Genomic DNA, 23,746 nt, shown 5'->3' with positions numbered 1-23,746 from the left:
CGAGTGACAACAGCAAAACGACAGTGTTCTGCCTCTGTCATTTAAACTATGATTTACTCTAAACGAACTAAAACACTTAGAGCTTTAAAAAAAACATTAGAAGCTAGCTTAAATGAAGCAAAACAAAGGCTTTTCAGGCAAGGCTTTTGCCATAAGAAAGGGTTAGCTAAATTCGTTTATCTTTTTCTTCAGCTTAGAGTTTTATGAAGGGGCAGACAGAGCAGAAGAGGAGGGGAAAAGCCTGCCCTTTTCCAGCCCTGAGATGATTATGTAAAGGACGTGAGGAGTTGAGAAAAAGGGAGAGGGGAGTGAGATGGCCAGATAGATGTGTCCTGGTTCTTCCCTCGGAAAGTTGCTATATAAACTGAGTGCATGGGCTCTTGTCTTGTTGCTTGTTTGGGTCACATATCAGACCGGGAACAGTCCATCCAAGTAAACCTGAAGGTACCATGTGGTCAGGTAGAGAAAAATGGCTTGAAGTGTAGCTTCCCGGGCTTCTCTCCTTCCCATGTCGAGGGCCAATGGACCTGCCGTGGGGCTGCTAGGATAAGGCAGGGTGACCCAACAGAGGCTAAGCGTGGACCACATGGAAGACAAAAGGGAGGCTCAGGAGTCAGCAGGCAGTGGAGGATTCAGAGAAGCTGAGCCCACCTGTGAGAGTTGTGATAGTTGACTAGTGCCGCCTGGACACGTTGTCCAAAACACAGACCCATGAGTTCCTCGGCCCCAGACAGCAAGTTTGGAAGCAGCTGATCAAGCAACATCACGCCAGAGGCCAGAAGATGTTGCCAGATCACACTCCAAATTCAACATAAGACCAGAGTACCCCTTCCCCCTCAAACTCAAGAAGTCTTGCAGCGCCCCCTACCACCCGACACCAACAGCACCATCTTTGGAGAAGACACAGAGAGAAGGGTGATTGGAGAGACAGGACGTTTGCATCCAAATGAGAATTTTTATTTAATCCCATAAGGATTGCTTCATCTTTTAGGTTGGACTGTTTAAATTACATTAGAGATATGGATGGGGGAAGGAGAAAGTCTGTAAAAGGTCTTATCTCGGGTCACAGACTAAGGCTGTCGCAGTGCATACCTTCCTCATTCACATGATGCTTCTACGGTCATCTCAGTCCCGAAGACTTCTTCTGCCGAAAGCAGCCAAGAAACTGAAAACAGGGCCCCAACACAGCCAAGCCATGTTCCAAGAGTGGTTATTAACATCCCATCTGTCACAAGCTCCTTCTGCCAGCAGTGAGAGTGCGCCGCCCAAGGCCAAGGATGGGAGACGAGGGAGGAACAATGATTCCAGTTCCTTCTCTGTTGACGATGCCCATCCACGAGCCTCTTTTCCGTTTTTTTAAGGGCATGATGTTAATAGTGTTGAATTTCATGGGAAGAAGAGAAAGTAGTACTAGAGAAGTTTCGCATAAGGCGATCTAAGAAGACTTTCTGCAACTCTGCCCATGGCGTGCCCACATCGGCCATCTCAGTTCCGCAAGCTCCGGGGAATGACAGCAGGGATGAGCCTATTAACCACATCTGAGCAGAGACTTACTCTTTTAAAAAGAGTTCTGTGCTCAACTGAATTCTTAGGACTTGGACCAAAGGAGGGCAAAACAAAACAAAACACAAAGCAGAACATGAGAGGAAAGTGTCCAGACCTAAATGTTTACTTTATACCTCCTGGAACCTTATCCTAAGATATCAGTGATTCAGCTTGTCGCTACCTTCAAAACAATGCCTTTAAACATAATTTGAGTTTAATTCTAAATGAAACTGTTGAGAAGTGTATGTTTTCTTTACCAACAAGCCCAAATTGCTGACTAGTGTGGGCTGTGTTTTTCCCCAAGCTTTTTTTGCAGGTACTGAAGTCTGTGTAAAGAGAGCCCTAATTCTGAAGGGAAAAGTGGGAATTCTCCTGCTGGCAGTTCCCTTCTTGGTTAATTAGATGGTGTTAGGAATAAAAAGGTTGGCCGTGTTATCTAGAAGAAAGTATTATTAGAGATGGCATTAGATCCTAAAAACATTTAATACGCTGTGTCCCGGTCTCCAGGGCGCCATCTGGAGCAGCTGCTTGGGGAAAATGACAGCAAATTGATAGGAATATTAAAAATTGCCTCAATTAATTTATTAACAGAGATAAAACCCTTTGATGAAAAATAGCATTTCAAGTGTCATTTGCAAATCATGATTTGACAGACAACAAATATACATGATGAAGAGTCATAAGACTTGTGTCTCTGCTTAGAACCACCATCCCATTTATACTATTAGAAGGCAAGTAACTTCTCAGAGACCCATCTCCCTTTTTGTAAAAGAGAGAGAACTTTTTCACAAAACATCCAGCTAAAAAGTCTTTTCAGATAAAGAACTAAAAGCTAGCTATTAGCTCGTAAGTTTCATACTTCTTTATTTTCTGGCTTAAACGAGAATGGGGTATTCAGATTAATTAATTATTGTGTTTATAAAGTCCCAGATAAATAAACTTTTATTGCAATAACCTTGTTTCAGAACGCTTCTCATGTTCTCTACCAGTTAGGTTAGAATGAGAGGAAAGATTGAAATGCTTAAGAAATGGCTCTCAAAAATAAATGGATAATGGTAAACACACCTGCTGTTTACTTACTTCTTGCCAGATGCTACAAAAGTCCTGGCAGAAAATGAAGAAAAATTGCTGGTCTCACAAAGATCATTTCAGCTCCATCTAGGCCCTCTGGGCAGTCAACACCAGCAGAATTGTTTTAGACCAAGAAGAACAGCAATATGGTAGCTTCATTGTAAACGCTCTCCATCTTTCCTTTAGAAATGTCTTTGGATTTTTTTCTGATGGGTGATGGAGGTGAAGAGATAAACATTTCTTGTGGCATGATTCCCTAATGGTTTTGCTAGCAGAATTACTCATCATTTTCTGGTTGAAAAAAAAATCATTCACCACGCTGAAGCCTAGAACTTGCTTAAAAAAATAGGAATGGTTCTAACCTGAGACTCATAATTTGAATGTGTAGAGTTTTGCAGCTGTATTTAGTTATCTTTTGAAAGTCAGTTGTCTTATGAATAAATAAATAGGTTTTGGAATGTTCAGTTGTTAAGAAAACAATAATATAAGAAAAAAGCATTTTTAAACCACTTTATGAAGGTATGATTGACATACAAAAATCTATACATATTTAATATATACAACTTGATGAGTTTGGAGATAAGTATATACCAGTGAAGCCATCACTACAATTTGTGTCATAAACATATCCATCACCTCCAAAAGTTTCCTTCCACCCTCTGTACGTATTGCTTTTTTCTGTATGATAGAACATTTAACATAACATCTGCCCTCTTAGCAAAATTTTTAATATATAGTACAGTATTTTTAACTGTAGGCTCTATGCTGTACAGTAGGTCTCTAAGATGTATTCATCTTATATAATTAAAACTTTGTACTTTTCGCCTAATACCTCCCCTTTTCTGTCTCCCCCCACCCCCTGGTGCCCGGCAACCACCATTCTACCCTCTGCTCCTTTGAGTTTGACTACTTTAGATTCCTCATGTAAATAAGACCAAAACATCTTTTACAGTTAATGATCATGTGATAGTAAACTGGAAAAAAAAAATCTAGATAAAACACAAGAGACAAAGATCACTGTAATTCCAATATATTTTGATACAACCAAATTCTATCATTAAAATGGAAAATAAATGGTGCACATTCTGTCCAAAACAAAACTTTCTGAAGGTAAATGTGTTTCACCCACATTTTTTGTTTTAATGTGCATGAAACTTATCTGGACCCGTAAGGAATGCCTGTGAAAAGGCTGTGTACTTTGCCTTTTCTGGGCCCTCTTTAGGAACTGATCCCATCTAAGAGAGAAAACATTCGTACCTTGTTGATTCCTAGTATGCTTGATGGGAATAATCGAGCAGCTCCAAGCTGGATTCCATAGACCACTGACCCAGTGCCTGTTTCCACTAACATACCTGCTGGGTTCCTTTACCTCAGTCACAGGCACCATCCCCAGTTCTCCCCACTGCCACCTCTAGGCACTCACTCACTGACACCTGTGTGACTGACACCTGCGTGACAAGTGTGATCCCATAGCCCAGAGCACTCCGTAGTTACACAGAGGGGGCCCTTTTTAGGGAATGGGATCTATTTCGTGCACAATGTACTTTGATGTCTTCAAAGATTAAATGTTCATTTATCACCATCTAACTTCAAAGTCCTAAGCCATCGAAGAACTTCCATTGATCTGGTCTTAACATTCCTTTCCAGGATGTTGACAGCACCTCTCACATTATCCCACACTTCTACACAACTGGAATACTAGGGAGTTTGTTTGGCTTTTTTGCTTAATACCCCCGCATTTTTTTATTTTACTTGCAAAATTTTCTTTCTCCTCGAGTTTGACTATTTATATCCCACCCACCCTTCTTCCCAGCTGCATTTAAATGACATTTCCACTGTGAAACGTTCCCTGAATTTCCATCAACCCCTGGCTAGGTGTAATCTCTCCTTCACCTCTGCCTTCTGATACCAGTTAGCTAGTGTCTTTCATAGAGAGCCTTTATCATATTCTAGCGCATGTCTGTTATTTCTGTGTAATTCTCATCTTCCCTAACAATAATGATTATAATAATAGCAGTTACTGTTGTTTGGAAGGCAGTGTGCAAGATAGAGCTTTATTCCTGCAATGGTTTTATAAAGCAAGCATTATGATCTGTATTTTACACATGAGCAAACTGAGGCTTAGACAGCTTAAAGCAGTGTGGTCCAAGATCGCAAGGCTAGCAAGTGGTGACACTGGGATTCAACAAGACCTCAGTGCAACTCCAGTGCATTCTCTTAGGCACTGCCTTATTCCTAGATTCACAAGTTCCTTAAAGGGGAGATTGAGGAAACTCACATTTACTGAACATAAAGTGTCCGTGCCACTGGAACCAAAACTTGCATGCATATCATCTCATTTATCTGTGAGTTACATGGTATAATCCACATTTTGCTGTTGAGAAAACCAAGGTTCACTGTCAATATATTTTTGGAAGGGAATAAATTAATAAGACATCTGTAATGCAAATAACTGGTGAACGATTGAGAGCCAGAATATGCAGACATGTCCTATAAGTCAACAAGGGAAATAGTAACTACCCTGCAGGAGAATGGGTAAAAAACACGAACAGGCATTTAGCAAAGAAGAAACCAGAGTGACCAAAAACATACGAAGTGACGCTCAGCTACACTTAAAATGTTCACTTTGAGGTGTATTCTCTAGGGAAACTGTTCCTAAGGTGAATACAGGTGTGTTTGCCCCAATATAGTTTGAGGAATGGATAAGCTGTGGTATTGTAATATAACAGAATATTTTACTGAATTAAAAAGAATATATGTATAAAAATAGATGAATCTTGATGACATAATACGGAATTAAAAAATCAAGTTGCAAAAGTATGCTACTTATGTAAAATTTAAAACACACAAAAATAGCAAATATTCTTTATGGATAATATGTATTAAAACCTATGCAAAATATATGTAGTAAAAAGTATGAAAACCTGTTAAAAGTTAATTTATGTCACATAAGCATCATAAAATTTCTCTCTGAAATGGCTCTACCAATTTTCATTTGCATTTCCAGTGTATGAAACTTCCTATGACTCCAGCATTTGGGGTTGTCAGGCATTTTGATTTTTGTCAACTCGAAGAGTATGAAATAGCACCTCATTGTTTAAATTTGTAGCTCCTTTCCTTCCAGTAAAGCTGAATACCATTTCGTGTGGTTACCTGTGGGGAAGGAGGTAGAGGAATGAGATCAGGGCTTGTATTCGTTTTTTATCTCTGAATAACAATCACCACAAGGTTAATGGCTTAAACTAACACCCACTTACTGTCTTACAGTCTCTGTAGGTTAGAAGTCCAGGCAAGGCTTTTTGCTGGGGTCTCTGAGCAGGGTCTCGCCAAGGTTTAAATCAAAGTGTCAGCCAGACCGTGTTCTCATTAGGAAGCTCAACTAGAAAAGAACCTGCTTCCAAGCTCCGTCTGGTCATTGGCATAATTCAATTTCTTGCAGCTGTGGAATTCACGGAAACTTGTTTTTTCAAAGCCAGCCATAAGGAGAGAGGTTCTCTGTCTTTACAAGTCTCTGATCCCCAGATCCCCTTTTAAGGCACCCCCTCATTAGGTGAGGCCCAAACAGGGTAATCTCCCTTTCAGTAAACTTGAAGTCCACTGATTAGGGACTTTAATCACATCTACAAAATCCCTTAGCCTTTGCCATATAGCATAACCTGGTCAAGAGAGGGACATCTCATCATCTTTGCCACATTCTATTAATTAGAAATAAGTCACAGGTTCTGGGGAGGGGCCTATACAAGAGTGTGGGTCACTGGGTATAACCCCATGGCCTGTCCACCACAGGGGTAGAGTCTTGACTTGGTCTAAAATATGTTCTTTCTCCAAAAAACAGAATCTAAATTTTAACATTTGTTCAATCTTGATGTTGCGTACACAGATTTCCATTATATTGTTTCTGGACTTCTCTTTATCATTGAAATAGTCAAAGTATAAGCAACAAAAAATTTTTTTAGTTAATAAGTAAGCTCACCAACAAAGGACAGTCCAAAAAGACCAATAGAAATAAACGAGAAGGATGCAGATAAGGGGTCTGGCTCAAAGACCTTATCGTTTTTGTCTAAACACCTGATTCTGAGAGCCCAAAGCAGTGTCTTAATTACCTTTTTTGGCCTGTTTTAAAAACCAGTGGGCCCATGGACCCAATGTCTGAACCTTCTCACCCAATTAACAAAATGCATCTATGTCATGTTTTTATTTGATGAAACAGGAGATGAGCTTATTTGGGTTCCCAACTGCTGATAACTGGACGTCATCTGACTTATTCTCAGAGTTGCAGTCTAAGAGCCACTGCGAATCCAAGAAAACCAGAACCCAGGATCATTAAACACATTTCTGGGTCACATTCCTGCAAAGAGAAAATTAACCCCACCTCTGGTAACTTGTGGACAAGGTGACAGAAATTAATGGTATCAGGCAAAAACCTCTAGTCAAACATGGCTGAAGTCCGTGGCCCAAACTCTAAAGGTTCATTTACTTTACTAGGAGTTAGCAAAGCAAAGAAGTTTCAACAAGATCTGAACAGCCTGGAGGTTTGAATTATATGAACATATTTTGGTTCCAAGACAAAACACTGTAGAGTGGTTTACACAACTCAAAAGAATAGAGGGTCTGAGTAAATTTTTAAGCAGGGGAGGAGAAACCAGTCATTTTCCAGAAAATTTTTAAATGATGAAGGTATTAATACCTGATTTAACATTTTCAAACTTCTCTTCCTTGACCCCCTAGTTATTCTAAAGTGGTTTGCCATTTTATTTGCATTTACTTTAAATTGTTTCATTTCGTTTGTTTTAACTCTTTCAAAAAAAAAAATCCAGTAAAAATAGACACGGAAAAATTGGAAGGCCCTTCTGGAAAGTAATTATTTCAGCCTTCTCTCAGCTCCGTCCTAACAGAGATTGAGGGGATAAAAGTCCTCCATCTCTAGGCATAAATGGAGTCCAGAAAAAAATCACACCATGTGGGACTCTCTGTTGATTTCTGTATGAGTTAGGTTTTATTTGAACAAGGACTATTTTTGATTGGGGAAAAAGGTTGCAACAGGGCACCTGGTGGCAGGGAAAGGACTCCTTAAAGGAAGTTGCAGTCCGACCTGCCTAAGCTGAGTGCCAGTTAAAGGGTTTGTGCGTTGATTGTATTTACACGTGTTTCACACGTACTTCGTCTTCTCCTGCTGACAGCTTTGCTGAATCATTACACTAACACCGCTGTAGTAGTTATCTGTTACTCCATTAACAAGTTACCTCAAAACTTAGCAGTGTAAAACCACAAACCTTTACGATCACACGTAGTTTCTAAGGCTCAGGAATCCAGAAGCAACTGAGTGGGATGTTTCTGGCTCAGGGTCTCTCCGGAGGCTCTATTCAAGGTGTTGGTCAGGACTGCAGTCATCTGAAGGCTTGACGGGGCCAGATGACCTGCTTCCAGGGTGGCTGCCTGCCATGGCTGTTGGCAGGAGGCTTCAGTTCCCTGATAGGTGAGCTTCTCTATAGGCTGCTTGAGCGTCTTCATGACATGGCAGCTGGCTTCCCCCGGAGAGAGAGATCTGAGAGGTAGAGCAAGGCAAAACCGCGATGTCTTTTATAACCTACCTTGGAAATGACATAGCATCACTTCTGCAGTATTCGATTGGCCTCTTGGACCAATCCTGATAGGATGTGGGAGAAAATCACACAGGGTGTGGCTACAAGGAGGCAGAAATCATTGGAAGCAGGAATAATGGATTATTGATACTTACAATATGCTAGACTATTTCTCTCTCCCTGTTTCAAGTGACCCCTTTTCCCTAGTACATTAAAGTTTTTATTGTATTTTGGAATTAAAAGAAATCAGAGGGAATTCCCTGGCGGTCCAGTGGTTAAGACTCTGCACTTTCACTGCTGAGTGCCTGGGTTCCATCCCTGGCTGGGGAACTAAGATCCCACAAGCTGCACAGCACGGCCAAAAAAGTAATAATAATTAAAGAAAAGAAAAGAAATCTGAAAATATATAAATGCTGGACTTTATAGATTTCCCCTCCAAAAGTATGTTCACTTTAAAAGAGAGGTTTCTTTTGGAGGATGATGGAAATGTTCTGGAGTGTGACGGTGGTGATGGCTGTACAATGTTGTGAATATACTGAAAGCCATTGAATTGTATACTTTCAAATGCTCAAAATATGTTAGGTGAATTTTATCTCAATAAAAACAAAATTTTGAAGAGGGGGCCTGAATAGCACTGATATCAAGTTTGCTGACCCAGAAAGATTTATGGTTGCTTTTAGCTCTTTGTATTGTGTTTGTTCTCTCAGCTCAAAACTTAGAGTGTGGTTAATCCAGAGACCATCAGGTCCTGGGAAGATTGATTTATGGTGCTAACACTCATGGTTGGTTGTGGTCTATTGGAAATAATACTAAGTACTAGTGCAGTGCAATGGCAGTGTTTTCAGAGTGCAATTGACATACATTCCTGTGATCCAACTCACATGATCCTTCTGTTAGAAGTACAACTAGCATATTTTATACCGACCTAACAAATGTTATCAGTAGATATGTGTATTCTTTGAGCAGTTCCCTCACGATCACTTTTGTCAGAGCATTTTTTGCATGATTTGTGATTTCACTTGGCGGTTGTTTTCCATTATGTCGCATTGTGCTGTCAGTTACTTGGAGAGGTTCCGAATTTTGTTTCTTGTACTTAACACCGTTTGTGGCTATGAGAACTGAGTCTGCCAGAGCTCTTTGTTTTATTGTTGTCATGCATGCACCATCCTTATCAGTAATCAGGAAGACAGAGTCAACATCACCTAGCACTGATTGTCTACCGTGTGCCAGGTGTCATATATACTGCATCAGTTACTATTAACCAACTGTCCTGAATAGCTATTAGTTATTCCTAGTCTCGAGACTCAGATTGGTTACATGACTTTCCCAGAAGTTGTACCAACAGTTAAAATTATGTCACTAGGGCTTCCCTGGTGGCGCGGTGGTTGAGAGTCTGCCTGCCGATGTGGGGGACGCGGGTTCGCGCCCCGGTCCGGGAGGATCCCACATGCTGCGGAGCGGCTGGGCCCGTGAGCCATGGCCGCTGGGCCTGCGCGTCCGGAGCCTGTGCTCCGCAACGGGAGACGCCACAACAGTGAGAGGCCGCATACCGCAAAAAAAAAAAAAAAAAAAAAATTGTCACTAAAAATAAGATGCTTAGACACAGATCTATCTGCTTTGGAGTAACTCAATAAATTGTAATCAAATTCAACTGAAATTAATGACATTGAACTCAGCTGACGGGGTATGTATGAAGTTTGTGTGTTAGCTATAAATCTCCCTTCCTGTTTACCATATTCTCCTGTTTACCATATTCTCCTGTTTACCATATTCTCCTGTTTACCATATTCTCCTGTTTACCATATTCTCCAGTACCTGGCCCTCATCAATCTATGATTCAGAGGAAGATGTACAGGAAATGGGGCTGAGTAAGCACGTGACTTTCAGACAGTTCCTGAGCTTCTCTTTACCCCTTCTTTTCCTCTCTCTCAGCAAGTCCGGAGCAGAGTTGCTGGGATGAGATCAGAGCATGACATTGCTTGTACCTGTTGATCAAAATCATGGGGTCAGCACAGCATCTGCTCAGTCCTCTCGAGGCCCAGTGAGTATTTCTGGTTTCCTGGAGGCCTCTTCCAGGTTCAGTTTTTCCGGTTTCCTGTGGTGACTAGTCAAATAGGGAAGCATTGTCTCTCAAGATCAGAAGGCTCAATCCTGTGATAAAATGCTTTTGTTATTCCTGTTCTGCCATGATATCTTTTATTAACTGGAATCATAAGAGATCTCATGTATAAGCAGAAACTGAGCAGCAATAATGAAACTTTCATAATCATTGAATGTCCATGCCTTGGAAAGAGTCAGGAAAATGTGCTTAAAGGGCTCAATGATGCCCAGCTCTACTGACATAAGGGACCTTGGGTCAGTGCAGATGTCAAATGGAGAGAGACAAAGAGAACTTCAAAATGCCCAGCTAACTGCAGTGAGATTTGCTGTTTACATTTGCATAGAGATGGCTACAGAGAGGTACTGGAGGGTCAGAGGATTTATAGAATTCTGGTCCTTCTGGGAAGTGAAGAATCTGGTAAGAGCTGGACATATTAACTGAAAAATACACTGGGTTATTTTCATCTAAGAAAGCAATTACGTTAATTTACACAGTAATGATTATCTTTGGAAGTGAAGATAGAAGAAATAGAATGTGTTTGGATATTGAGTAACTGAAGGGAAATTGTAGCAGAAATTATTATATGCTTACCTACCACTACTTTCTCCACTCTGTTTTTGTTCAGATAGACACCCACTTCAGCAAGAACATGTACCTAATGAGAAATAAGCCTAGTCTGAGGTCTATCTAAGTCAGTCATGGTGGTCCCATTCTCTTAACTAGTAACTGATTTAGGCAAAGACATGGGATATAATTCTGGCCAATGAGGCAAGAGGGGAATTCTGATTGGGGGACTTTTTGTCCTGAGAAAGACACGAAGAAGAAACTGCTCCTTTCTTTGGCCATTGTTGCTTATGGACATCTCTTAGCCTGAAGATAAAACCAGAACACAAGGAAGGCAGAATCATACAGAAGTTGACCTAGAGATACTGATTATGCCACGAATGGAGCCATATTCCCTTGAACAGATTCTTGTTAAGTGAGACAACAAAGTTCTTTAACATTTAAACCAGTTGGTGTGACGTTTTCTATTATTTGCTGCCCAAGTCATTCTAATGATGTAGCTCACAAACCTAATGCATCATCAAAATCAGAAGAGACTTCTTCACACAATGTATACACCAACATATTATGTATGTGACATCCCCTCCCCTTTGATCCCTATCTCAAGTTGAGAAATAGCTAACCCTAAATTTTTATGACAATTAAAGAGCCAAGGGTAAGCAAGACAATCTTGAGGAAAAACAAAGTTACAGGACTTAACACAACCTTATATCTTGACTTATTTTAAACGCTGTGGTCTTCGTACATGGAAAGGCAAATAAACCAATGGAACAGAACAGAGTCCGAAAGAGACATACACATGTACAGTTGTTCAGTTTATGACCAGTTATTCTACACTGCAAAAGGGTAAGATGGTATTTTGAACAAATGGTATATGGGTATCCATATGGAAAAATCAGACAGAATTTGGATACCTTTGTAGAAAAGAAATAATTTAAATCCTCATCTTACACCACCTACAAAAATCAACTCCAGGGACACTATAGATCTAAACATGAAAGAACAATAAAGCTTTTAGAAGGTAACCTAAGAGAGTATTTTCATGACCTTGGTGTAGGCAAATATTTTTTTTAATGATACACCAAAACCATAGAGGGAAAGATCGATAAATGGGACTACATTAAAATTAAGATCTAAAAAGTACCATTAAGGGAAGGAAAAGTCATACTACAAATGGTCATATAAGACATCAGATATAAGATGTATATCTGACAAAGACTATATAAGGAACTTATGCAAAGCGATAAGAAAAACACAGCCAACTCAACAGGAAAATGCACAAAAGGTATAAAAATAGACACTTCCTAAAGGGATTTGGCTAATTAACATCGACAGGATGCTCAATATCATTAGGAAATGCAAATAAAAATGTGATTTCAGATGAATCAGAATGACTGGAATTAAAAGAAAAAAAAATACTTGCAACAAAATATTAGTGTACATGAGGAGCAAGTGAAACTCTCATGTATTGCTGATGGGAGTATAAATCAGAAAACTGTTTGGCCTTTTCTACTAAAATTGAACATAATTATACCTTCTGACCAGTGGTTTTCTGATGAATATTTAACATTCTCCAAGTGGATTTCCAACATAAATGTTGATTGATATTTTTGTTTATATTCACAAGTAAGACAAAAGTGAAGCCAAAAAGACGCGTTTGGGAACTTCACTCACTTGTTGATAACAGGAACGATTGTTTGCTGAATTGAATAATAGTTTTCAAATATTCAAAAATATTTTCTCAATTTTTTATGCTACTTACAATGTAATGGCTACCAGTACGATACACATTTACACTTAATCTGATTATTAATATTTTCTCCATCTTTGTAAGTCTTGATGATAAAGAAAACACTAAGTCAAGTCCCGATTTTTAGTAATTGCCAATTTCCATGGTATATTTACTACCCCCAAAACCAGTGTAATGCTACTTACATGATGCTCTTGAATGCAGATTTGAGAAGAGATACATAGTAGCACACCGTTGTATTTCTACCATATAGACACAATACATGCAAATAATATTGAGAGAACAAATAATAGCAAAATGTAGTAAAAGAAAAATAAGGATATGAAAGGTTTTGAGTATTTATTATTTTTTAAATAATTTATTTAATTGTAAGTTTATATAACAATTTTTAATAATGTCTATGTTTAACAACTGGATTGCAAATTTCCTAAAGATTTAACTGTGGGCTCTTATAAGCCGGTACAAGACTGCTCCAGCCCACCACTGTTTTTGACCTAGGAACTACACTTCTTGATGTATATCCACAGAAATATGTACATGTGTTCTCCAAAAGACATGCACAACAATTTTTATTGCAGCAGTATTCTTAAAGAGTTAAATGTCAGAAACAATGCAAAGGTCCATCCAAGACAGAATGGAAAAATAAATGATTACCTTTTCATACCACAGAGTATGAGTCAGCAATAAAAATGAACCAATCACTGCTTCAGCAGACTCAACAAACAGAATGCTAAGCCAGGTACAAATGAGTGTATACTGTCTGAAATCAGACAAAGTAATCTATGGTGATAGAAGTCAGAAAACTGTTTATTTTCTGGGGTAGAGTAGGGTTGGGAGTGACTTGGAGGTGGCCTAAGAGGGACTTCTGGGGTGCTGACAAACTTTGATTTCTTTTTCTAGTTGTGGCCCCAAAAGTGGGTTCACTACATAAAATGTCATTGAGCTGAACCCTTAATGCTAGTATGTATGTATGTTATACCTTATAAAAAGGTGTACATTTAAAAAGAATCACTTAGGGAAGTGGTTTTTCTCACTGCATATGCCCTCCACCAGGGAATGTTATGTGATATCCCCTCCTTTAAAGGAAATGAACTGATTTTAAGACAAGTTATTGGAAAAAGTAAAGATGAGGAGCTGCTTATTGTTGAGTCTCTGGATAAAAGGGAAAACATACTCTGGCCCTTGGGAACATCTTTCCCAGGGAGTGAAAAATGCTTTGTTATAAGGACCTATTCCACTCTAAGAAAAAAAATGTATGATATATAAGATCATATTAAATTCAAGTTTAGGGAAAGTGATAGAAACCAGCTAAGAAGAGTCAGGGATGCAGTTTCTATTGATTTTCTCAGGATTCGAGGACAATGTGGGAAATCATGTGGGATTATCACACCATAAAACAGGGCAGACTGCTTCAATAAATGTACTAGAACATCATAGTCTCCTTGTGTAGAGTATTCTGATTCGGGGTTTGAGATCTTCCAGGAATGGTGATTCTGCCCTCCCAGGCTTTGTCTTACTTTAAGCCTTATATCATAAAAGCATTCTGCCCTCTCTGAGGTTTTGCCTAAATATATAAATTATTCTCTGTAGTGTTTTGGCTCCATATACTTATAGTGCTGAGAACACACACTCCACATAATCATTAAAATGACACAGGACATTTCTGAAATGTGAGAGGAATCAATCAGCCAACTACATTTTAAACAGTGGAAAATTGTTCAGGAAATTCTAGAAGGTCATAGTTAAAATGCATTTAAGTCAAGTAATGGTTTTAAGCAGAAATAGAACAAAGTATTTGGGAGACTGTCTTGTTTTGTCTATGTTCATTAAAAGGGGGTCATATGATCAGTACATACCTTTTAAATCTACCCTTTTGTCAACGTTTTAACTACTAAGAATCTCTTCTTAAAATCTGTTTCCCTCTATTCTCATGTTTTTTAAGATTCTGTATACCAAAAAATTACACATTATAAACGTCGACGTAAATAATAAACAGCCTAAACCGCAAAGTTACATAAGATGTTTGTCAAGAATTAGGATTGGAGCTGGCCAGAAGTAAGGGTGCTTGTTAAGTAAGGATTGACTGGGGTCTGAAATGGTTGCATAGTTATAAGGGGAGACCTTGAGACCATAAGGTTGGCAGCTGCTAGAGATACTGTTGTGAAAATGGCTGGTGGTGTCCATGAGTTTGATACAGTTCAGACAATTCAGCTTCTTAGTAATGCAGAAACATGTCTGAAACCAAATCTGCGATGGCCACCCGGCTCCATTTTTGGATGCCTGAACCACATTTACTCCAGTTTGATTTTTAAATGATCTTAACTATGTCATCATAAATAATTCATTTTTATTTGTTTAAAAAGGTATATAGTTGCCAAAGAGAATGTCTACCCAGCCTGAGATAACCAGTATAATCAAAATTATGTAATAAATTCAATCCAAAGAAAAAAGAAGACCATTTTAGTATGTTGTGCTAACTAAATGAAAATATGATTTTAGGGACTTCTGCAAAATTAGAACTTGCATGCAAATCCCTATTACTGCCTGCAGTGCCTCTAGAGACCCAGGACATCAGTTTATGAACCACAGCTCTACTGTTTCATTATTATTGCATCAAATTTAAGAGTAGTCGTTTATATACAATGGATGCTGAGGAAATTTGGATATACCAATTAACATCTAGTCTTAAAAAAGTCTTCCGGGCTTCCCTGGTGGCGCAGTGGTTGAGAATCCGCCTGCCGATGCGGGGGACGCGGGTTCGTGCCCCGGTCCGGGAAGATCCCACATGCCGCGGAGCGGCTGGGCTCGTGAGCCATGGCCGCTGAGCCTGCGCGTCCGGAGCCTGTGCTCCGCGACGGGAGAGACCACAACAGTGAGAGGTCCGCATACCGCAAAAAAAACAAAAACAAAACAAACAAACAAACAAAAAAAAGTCTTCCACTGGCATTTTTCAGTCATTTACCTTGAGTTAAAACACAAAGAATTGTTATTAAAGCAATATGGGCATTTTTCCATTACTCAGTGCTTCATATTCAATTTGTGAGTTGGCTGCACTTGCAAGGATTCCCCTCACCACCTGACATCACTTAGTTGACAATGCAAGGATAGCAAAAAAAAAAAAAAAAAAATTATTATCTACTAAGGAGCTATATGCGGTAGAAGTCAAAATGATTGCCTAAAGTTAGGTATGAGATGATATACTAAATGTCAGTTGCCCACACCGGCCATGTTGCCCTTTAAAGACAGCAACAGCACTTCTATTATCATTGAAAGGCCACAAAGCACTTTTCTAGATCTTTGTCACAATCCTTAGAGGGAAATCAAGGAGTGTATTGTTATCCTTGGTTATGTATATGGAAATGCAGGCTAGACATTTGCCCAACACCAACTCAGAGCTTCTCCCTCCTAACTCAGAGCTCTGTCCACTATGACAGTGTGCTGCCCAAAAGATAATTACAGGTTCTTTGGCAGTGTTATGGGTTGAGCCTTATCCTTCCAAAAGATATGTTGATATTCTACTTTCTGTAAAAAGAGAAAAACCATGTGAAGACAGAGACAGGGATTGAAGTGATGCAGCTGTAAGCCCAGGAACACCAAGGACCGACAGCCACCATCAAAAGCCAGGAGGAGGCAAGGAAGGATTCTACCCAGAGTCTCAGAGGAAGCATGGCCCTGTTGACACCTTGACTTCAGACTTCTAGACTCCAGAACTAGAAGAGAGTTGTCTTGAGCCACCCAGTTTGTGGAATTCTGATACAGAAACCTGAGAAGACAAATACAAGTGTGAACACTTAAATTTCAGTTCAAGGCAAGAAGCCTGGAGACTAATTATTTCCCTATAAGGAAAATCTAACTCCCACAAATGAGCTGGGACATTTCTACAAACACTGACACAAGGAAAAAAAAGAAGGGATTTTATGTAGAACCACTTCTCAATCGTGATTGTAGCTTTCCATACCTCACTATCAAAAAACCTCCTCGTGGGAGATAAAACCTCAGTGGGACCCCAGTTCCCTTGAAGTCACACCCTTTCCCGCACAGGTGACCTAATACTTTGTACATAATACTCCTAGCTTTTGTTGGAGACTTGAGCGATGTGCCAGTGTAAATCTAAAAACGGCAATATTGTTGGAATTCACGCTTATTGGGCAACAAACTCCAGACAGGGAGCAACTTAAAAAAATAAGATAAGGAAGAAAAAAATCACAGACTTTGTCCTAAGAGATAGTCTACAAATATTTTCAGCTGAGACCTGGTGGATATTTCTAAATTGTGCTCCTCAGAAAACTAGCCCGTGAACAACTCCTTAATACGGGGGTTTAGTAATCCAATGAGTTTAAAAAACACAGCATTCTCTTAGGGAGATTCCCTATTCACACTTGCAAATGAAATCCTCTGAGAGATATTAAAGTTAACATATTCACAGATGTTTTAGCTAATACTGCATTTCCCCAAATTATTTGATCATAAAACTCCTTTTTCTTACAACAGTCATTATTATCTAAGAATATATACTTCGAGAAACAATAGACTGTGGTATTCTTAAATCTCACCAAGTACGTTAGAGTGTAGCTCATGCAGGAGAGAGCTCTGACGTATTTACTTGCTGTTCTGTACTTCAGGTTCGCTTACCAGAAGAGGTACACCTGAAAAGCTTCATTGAATTACTGAGCATGAGGTATGAATTCAGGTCATGGGGCCTATGCAATTCGGGGGAACCCTTTAAGGAAAAGAATACAGAATGACCATGGGAACACAAGGCCCAGTTTCTTCCTCCCGCCTTGGAATAACCCCAGACAAGGGAGGGTTTCGGAAGTTTATACTCCACTCACTTCATTGAAAACCCATCTCTGCTTCAAATATGGTTGGCTCCATGAAATAAACTAGAAACTCAAATTAACAGTGGCATAAACAGGATAGGAATGTATTTCTCTCTCACGTAATAGTCCAGAGATAGACACTTGGCTGCCTTGTGCATGGTTCCTTCTATATATCTTGTTACTCTGTCATTCCTAGCATGTTGCCCTTGGCACCAAGTTCCTTGTCCAGGCAGCTGGATTGAGGAAGGGCTGGAAGAAGGGGCTTGCTCTGGACTTAGGAACATGCTCTGCAAAGAACATTTAGAGCTTCTTCTTCCATCGCATTGGCCAGAATTTAGTTAGATGGCCTCCTTTAGCTGCTGGGCAACTTGAGAAAGGAAGGCTGTATTCTAGGTGGTCAGGTACCTCAGCTCAATGTCAAGGCTTTTATTATTGTAGAAGAAGAGGAAGATCAGTTTTAGGGCAGCTAGCATTCTCTCTCTCTCTCTCTGTCTCTTTCTTTCTCTCTGACTCATTAACTTTTTCTCTCCAGCTTTCTTGAGGTCTAATTGATCTCTCATTACCTTTTAAATGTACCAACTCAGAGCTTCAATATCTAGCACGGAGGCACTGAGGTCCCTAAAACCATAAGAATAGTCTTATATGTGTTTTTAGAAAAACAAAGCCTTTTTAGAAGAAAGTAAAATAAAAACCTTCCTGAACTGCAGGGGTCCCCGCATTCTTGGTAAGCAAAAGATACTTTCCAGTTGCCCTGAGGCCCCAGAAGACAGGACTGAACACGAGGTGAGGGCGGTGCCGAGTGAGACGAGGGCAGACCCAGGAGGGAAGCTGCCGTCAAAGCCGCCCTTCCCCGCCCCGCCCCTTGGAATCCGGGAGAACCTGGGGGGCAGAGAGGGAGGTGAGTTGACTCTCCTTGGCATCGAGAACCTTACAGCTTCTTTTTTTTTTTTTCTTTTTTTTTCCGGGTGGGAAGAAGCGGGGACGTAAATACTTCACTGGAGGAAGGTTTAAAAAAGAGAATCTGTACTTGGATTGTTTGGAAGAGAGAAATGGAGTGGAGGATGGTCTGGGAAATCTGAGTAGGTTGGTTTCTGACTCTCTGAGATGTATATTCCTATTAACAGCCCGCTCTTTCTGCTCGCGAGCCTGTCAACACTTCAGCCAGCGGAAAGTTCCTGGGAACTGTCTTGGGCGTTTGGCAGGCGCGCCCAGGGCCAACTGTGTAACCCTCCGGGCTGTTGGGATTGGAATTGCTCTTTTAGGAGTGCAGGGCTGGAACAAAGAGGCCCTGTTGGGTATTTCCAGATTCTGGAATAACTCTGCCTTTAATGATGGTGTAGAGTTAATGTGATCTAAACTTGCCATACTCACAGGTTTGTTGTGTTTTTTCTTTGATTTTACTTTTTTCAAGCTGAGCTTAAGAGGCATATACTTGAATCGGTCGTGCACTCACCAAAGGGGTCTGTCTACTCCACAGAGGAGTTTAGATGCTGTTCCCAGCCCGGCTGTGGCGTAAACCTGCCCTGGTAAAGCAGAAAGGCATAGGGTATTGATTATAAAGAATCTTCATGGGCTTCCCTGGTGGCGCAGTGGTTGAGAGTCCGCCTGCCGATGCAGGGGACACGGGTTCGTGCCCCGGTCCGGGAAGATCCCACATGCTGCGGAGCGGCTGTGCCCGTGAGCCATGGCTGCTGAGCCTGCGCGTCCGGCTCCGCAACGGGAGAGGCCACAACAGTGAGAGGCCCGTGTACCGCAAAAAAAAAAAAAAAAAAAAGAATCTTCATTACCCTCAGTAATGAACAACATTTAAACAACCTTTATTCTTTTTTTTTTTTAACCTTTATTCATTTGAGGTGTCTATTAAACGATCTTGATAAGAGTGTGCTGTAATAAAAAAAATCAGATTAAATCTAAAGGAAATAATTCTTAAAGAGGTGGATGAAAAAATGTTGGCAAGGCCTGAACTTCTGGCAATGGCTAAGCAAACGTTAGGATAAAAGATTAATAGGTTCTAATACTTTATTCAAACAAAGCACTGTTTTAAAAAATACATCCGATGTCTGCAAAAATATAAACTTTGGTCATCTGATATTTTGAGTAAATTAATATACGTAGTGTTCTGTAATACTAATTAGTTTATACAGTGCCCATTCAAGGTAAGCAGCGACTAATGATTCAGAGTGATATGAACTGATGTAGAGGGTCACGTCTATCTTGGTACATTAAGTCCATTCTGTTGGTTTAGTTTGTGTGCATCATGCAGGGCCCTGGGGTGGGGACGGAAGGGATACAAACATGGGAAGCTATTGTTGCTGCCACAGCAAGTGAATGATCCAGTGGGAGGAGGTAACTCAGGTCTACAAATAAATATAATTCACCATATTTTGTAATTGATGCTAAAGATGGCTACGAGCTGGAACAGTAGGCTCCCTTTTCGGAGACTGACTTACTGTGTGTCAGGCATTGGATTATATAATTTACATGATGTCAGTCACTATAAGGTAGCAACTCCCTGTATGATATACTATGAGGAAACCAAGCAACAAGAAAAGGTAAGTAACTTGCTCAAGGGCAAAGCTAAAAAGCTGGGTAGCCAGGTTTCAGACTCAGACTGCTGGATCCTTGCTCTCTGCACTATAAGACACACATCGGACACACCCATGAGGGTGCAACTATTTCTGGTTGGGGCAATCATGGACTGTCATATAGAAATAGCATCTGAGCTGGGTCTTGAAGGATACACAGTTGTCCCTCGGTACCTGCAGGGAATCAGTTCCAGGACTCCTGTGTATGCTCAAGTCCCTTATATAAAATGGTGTAATGTTTGCATATAACCCATGCACATCCTCCCGTATACTTTAAATCATCTCTAGATTACTCATAATGCAATGTAAATGCTATGTAAATAGTTACCTGCACTAGGTAAATTTAAGTTTTGCCTTTTCGAACTTTCTGGAATATAAAATATATATATATCTTCTATCCACAGTTGGTCGAATTCGCAGATGCAGAACCCATGGATACTCAGGGCCCGCTGTAGAAGTTTATGACAGAGTGGTGGGAGGGACTAAAATAAAGATATGGAGACCGAAAAGTACAGAGGCTGTGTAAGGAACTTAAAAGATGTCTAATTTGGCGGCAACTTGATGAATAGAGGGAAATAATTTGGAGAGGTTGAAGCTGGGTGGAGGGGGTGAGGGTCAAGCAGAGGTCCAGTGGTGATGATTCATGTATTGAATGGGGTCCAGGGCAAAAATCCGAGCTCTGTGGCCTGGTTTCCTCTGGACAATAGAGATCAAAAGGAATCCTAAACTCACTTTCCAATTCTGTGTCTATACTTCTCTGTCGGGGAACCCTCAGTTCCCTCTTCCACTTCCCGTCTCAGTCCAGGAGGGCAGCAGGCACCCCCATTCTTCTGCCCTCTCCCCTGGTCCTCCACTAGTCCCTGTCCAAAGTAGAACTGGTTGTTCCCTGGTTGGTGAGAACATGAGCCTCCCACTGGCCACTTTTTACCTGTGGTCAGAACACCCGTGTTAAAGGACAGTCCCATCTGAGTCGTTCCCTGTGTCCACGTGGTAAGCTCTATGCTTCCGGCCCAGGACCCTGATGGGGCTGCTGTCTTGCAGTAAGACCTTCTTCTATCCATCTTGATGTATTCTGGCAGCTAAGTGGACTCCTGATAATCTTGGACTCAGGGACAAGGAAACAAAAAGAAGCCTTCCTTAGACTTCTTTACCTAAACCTTATTCTCCAAATCTTCCTTGCATCGGAATGATTGAGTCCTTGCCCAGCTATTAATAAATCGGCATCTTGTTTCCTGGTTGGTTTTGTTCTCTGCATATATAGATTTCTTGCTTAGAATCTCTAAGGAAGAGGGGAACGGGAAGAAACAGAAGAGACTGGAGGATGAAGAGGAGGAGGGATGAGCAGGAAGAGGAAGCAGGGGAGAGGTTGGGGAGATTCTCATCACCAGCCCCAGGAAAGGCAGATACTTGGGGGTTGATGGGGGTGGGGTGAGGATGGCAAAACTTTCTGGCTTCATGTGTTTTCAGTTCCATACCCCGAAGAAGGGGAATTTCCCGAATTCAGTTTAATGCTACAAATACTTGTTGGGCCTGTAGTACATGTAAGAAACTGTTCTCCATATTGGGAGCTGGCTGGGCAAGGAGAGGAAAGAGATAGACTAGCTTCCCTCAAGGAACTACAGTATGAAATCGAGTGGATTTAGTTAATCATTGAAGTTTAATAGAAGAATTCACTTCTTACCATTTACTGCAAACTCTACAAAATATCAAATGACAAATTGACTCATAAGAGCTCTTAGAAGTGAGAACTGGGTGTCTTCCAGGGGGTTATATAAGACAGACAACACCATTTATAAAAATGAGCTTCTTTTGTAGTTTTTCTTGATTCTGGAAGCTTCAATTACCCTTCTCACCTCTGATAACTTTCAAAAATCATGCAGAGATGCTACCCAACAAGTGCCTTTTTAAGCAAAAGCAGGTCACTCCCCCAGCCAAGGATCCAGCTCTTTTCACATTTCATCAAAGATAACAGAAAACATTCAGAATAATTGTAAACAAAGAAACAAGTAAGAGATTTCCAGAAGCTAATATTTTTAAAATTAGATCTGAGAAAACACTATTGCAGTTGTTAGATTTATCCCCATCTTAGAACATCACCCTTAAAACTGCATAACTGGAAAATTCTTTGCAATGTTCTTTTTCACTGTTCAGTAGCATCTTTGCCTCTTCCTGAGCATATTATGCTACCAGACAGACTATAAACTTCACTCTTTATTACAGAAAATAGCTATAAACATCTACAGGAATATTCTTAATATGTTTTGCTGGTTTTAATGCTTTTCTTATGATAGTTATGAGATTGATTGGTTCTTTGCTCCAGTGTTCTGTAACTCTAGGCAATTAATAGCTTCAAAAAGAAACTAAAACCCCGGAGTTATGAGGGAGAATCAAACATATGCAAAATGATGAAAAATTGATGTGGAAAAGGGCAAAAGCAGATTTCACTGCTGACTTTCGGACAGTGGGCCCTGAGATACACTTCGCCCATTTCTTCTCCATCTTTGACTCCTCTCAGAAGCCAAGTCCCCTATCAAATAAAGAAAACAAGCTAAACACTTAAGGGCAACTGCTATGACTTTTACACACGTGGATGGGAAAATACAATAAACACATGTTGAAAGGGACTAAATGGACGCCAGTGGAAGAGCATCAAGACGTGAGTTTTCCAGAGTGTGCCCTTCACTAGCAGAGATATTCGGGGACATTATATCAGTCAGTGTAGGAGGAGTGTGGCCTTCTGTACTCACAATCCTCCCTGTCCCTGGAGCAAATACAGAAGGAACATTCTGCAGTTTTCCTGGGAATGAAATGACCCAGGAAAGACACTGTAGCAATTGCTTCTCACAGGGAAGAAAGGGGACACTGAAATGAAAAGAGGACCATCTGCTTTTGACATCAGAAAACACCTTATGTTGCAGAGAGTGTTCCTACACCAACCCGGGTGAAACTCTCTGGTTAATTCCGATTATGCCTTTAGGGAGAGGACGGAAGTTAGAGAGAATTAGGTTACTGTGCTCCCTGCTCCCTGCTAAGCTACCATTGCCCCCACTCTGTGTCTATTCATGGGCACATAAGGGACCTGGCACTCCGACCTTCTTCCAGCCAGCCTCAAGAAGAGATGTGCTTGGTGTTATTTCCTAGGGCCACCATTCCTTCTTAAGAAGATTACACAGCAGTGGTCTCAACATCTTTAAAGACTGAACTGAGGCTTCTCTCGGTCCAGCTCCTCCCCCGCCAGCTGAGACCTCATTGTCCCTGACTGTAAGGGAGCAGCTCACTTGCTCAGCAATGAGTCGGTCGTGCATTTAGCTCCCTCTCAGCTGTATATTCGAGACTTACAATTGGCTTCTTTTATTCAACCCTAGTTCTTCAGTGGTTAAGCTTCTATACTGCCTTTAGTCCATTGGAGCTAACTATGACAATACCACAGACTGGGTGGCTTACAAACAACAGAAATTTATTTCTCGAAGTTCTGGAAGCTAAGAAGTCCAAGATCAAGGCACCAGCATGGTTGTGTTCGGGTAAGAGCTGGCTTCCTGATTCACAGCCAGCACCTTCTCTCTTGTGTCCTCAAATGGCAGAAGGGTTGAGAGAGCTCTGAGGGGTCTCTTGCATAAGAACACTAATCCTATTCATGAAGGCCCCACCCTCATGACCTAAGCAACTGGCAAGGGCTCCACTGCCTAATACCATCGCTGTGCAGGGGGTTAAGATTTCAACATAAAATT

The 23,746-nt window shown here is 40.7% G+C and overlaps 1 long non-coding RNA gene across 1 annotated transcript in view; it reads left to right on the top strand.

The window, feature by feature from the left end:
* LOC137216020 (uncharacterized) overlaps nucleotides 1–23,746 on the top strand; it is an 88,979-nt gene that overhangs the window by 38,409 nt on the left and 26,824 nt on the right. The window contains exon 2 of the long non-coding RNA XR_010939548.1: nucleotides 10,131–10,239. This is a non-coding gene — a long non-coding RNA (uncharacterized lncRNA). The remainder of the gene's footprint in view (nucleotides 1–10,130; nucleotides 10,240–23,746) is intronic.

The sequence above is a fragment of the Pseudorca crassidens genome, chromosome 21, assembly GCF_039906515.1.
Source record: "Pseudorca crassidens isolate mPseCra1 chromosome 21, mPseCra1.hap1, whole genome shotgun sequence".
Taxonomy (NCBI): Eukaryota; Metazoa; Chordata; class Mammalia; order Artiodactyla; family Delphinidae; genus Pseudorca; species Pseudorca crassidens.
This window is presented reverse-complemented; position numbering and strand designations above follow the sequence as displayed.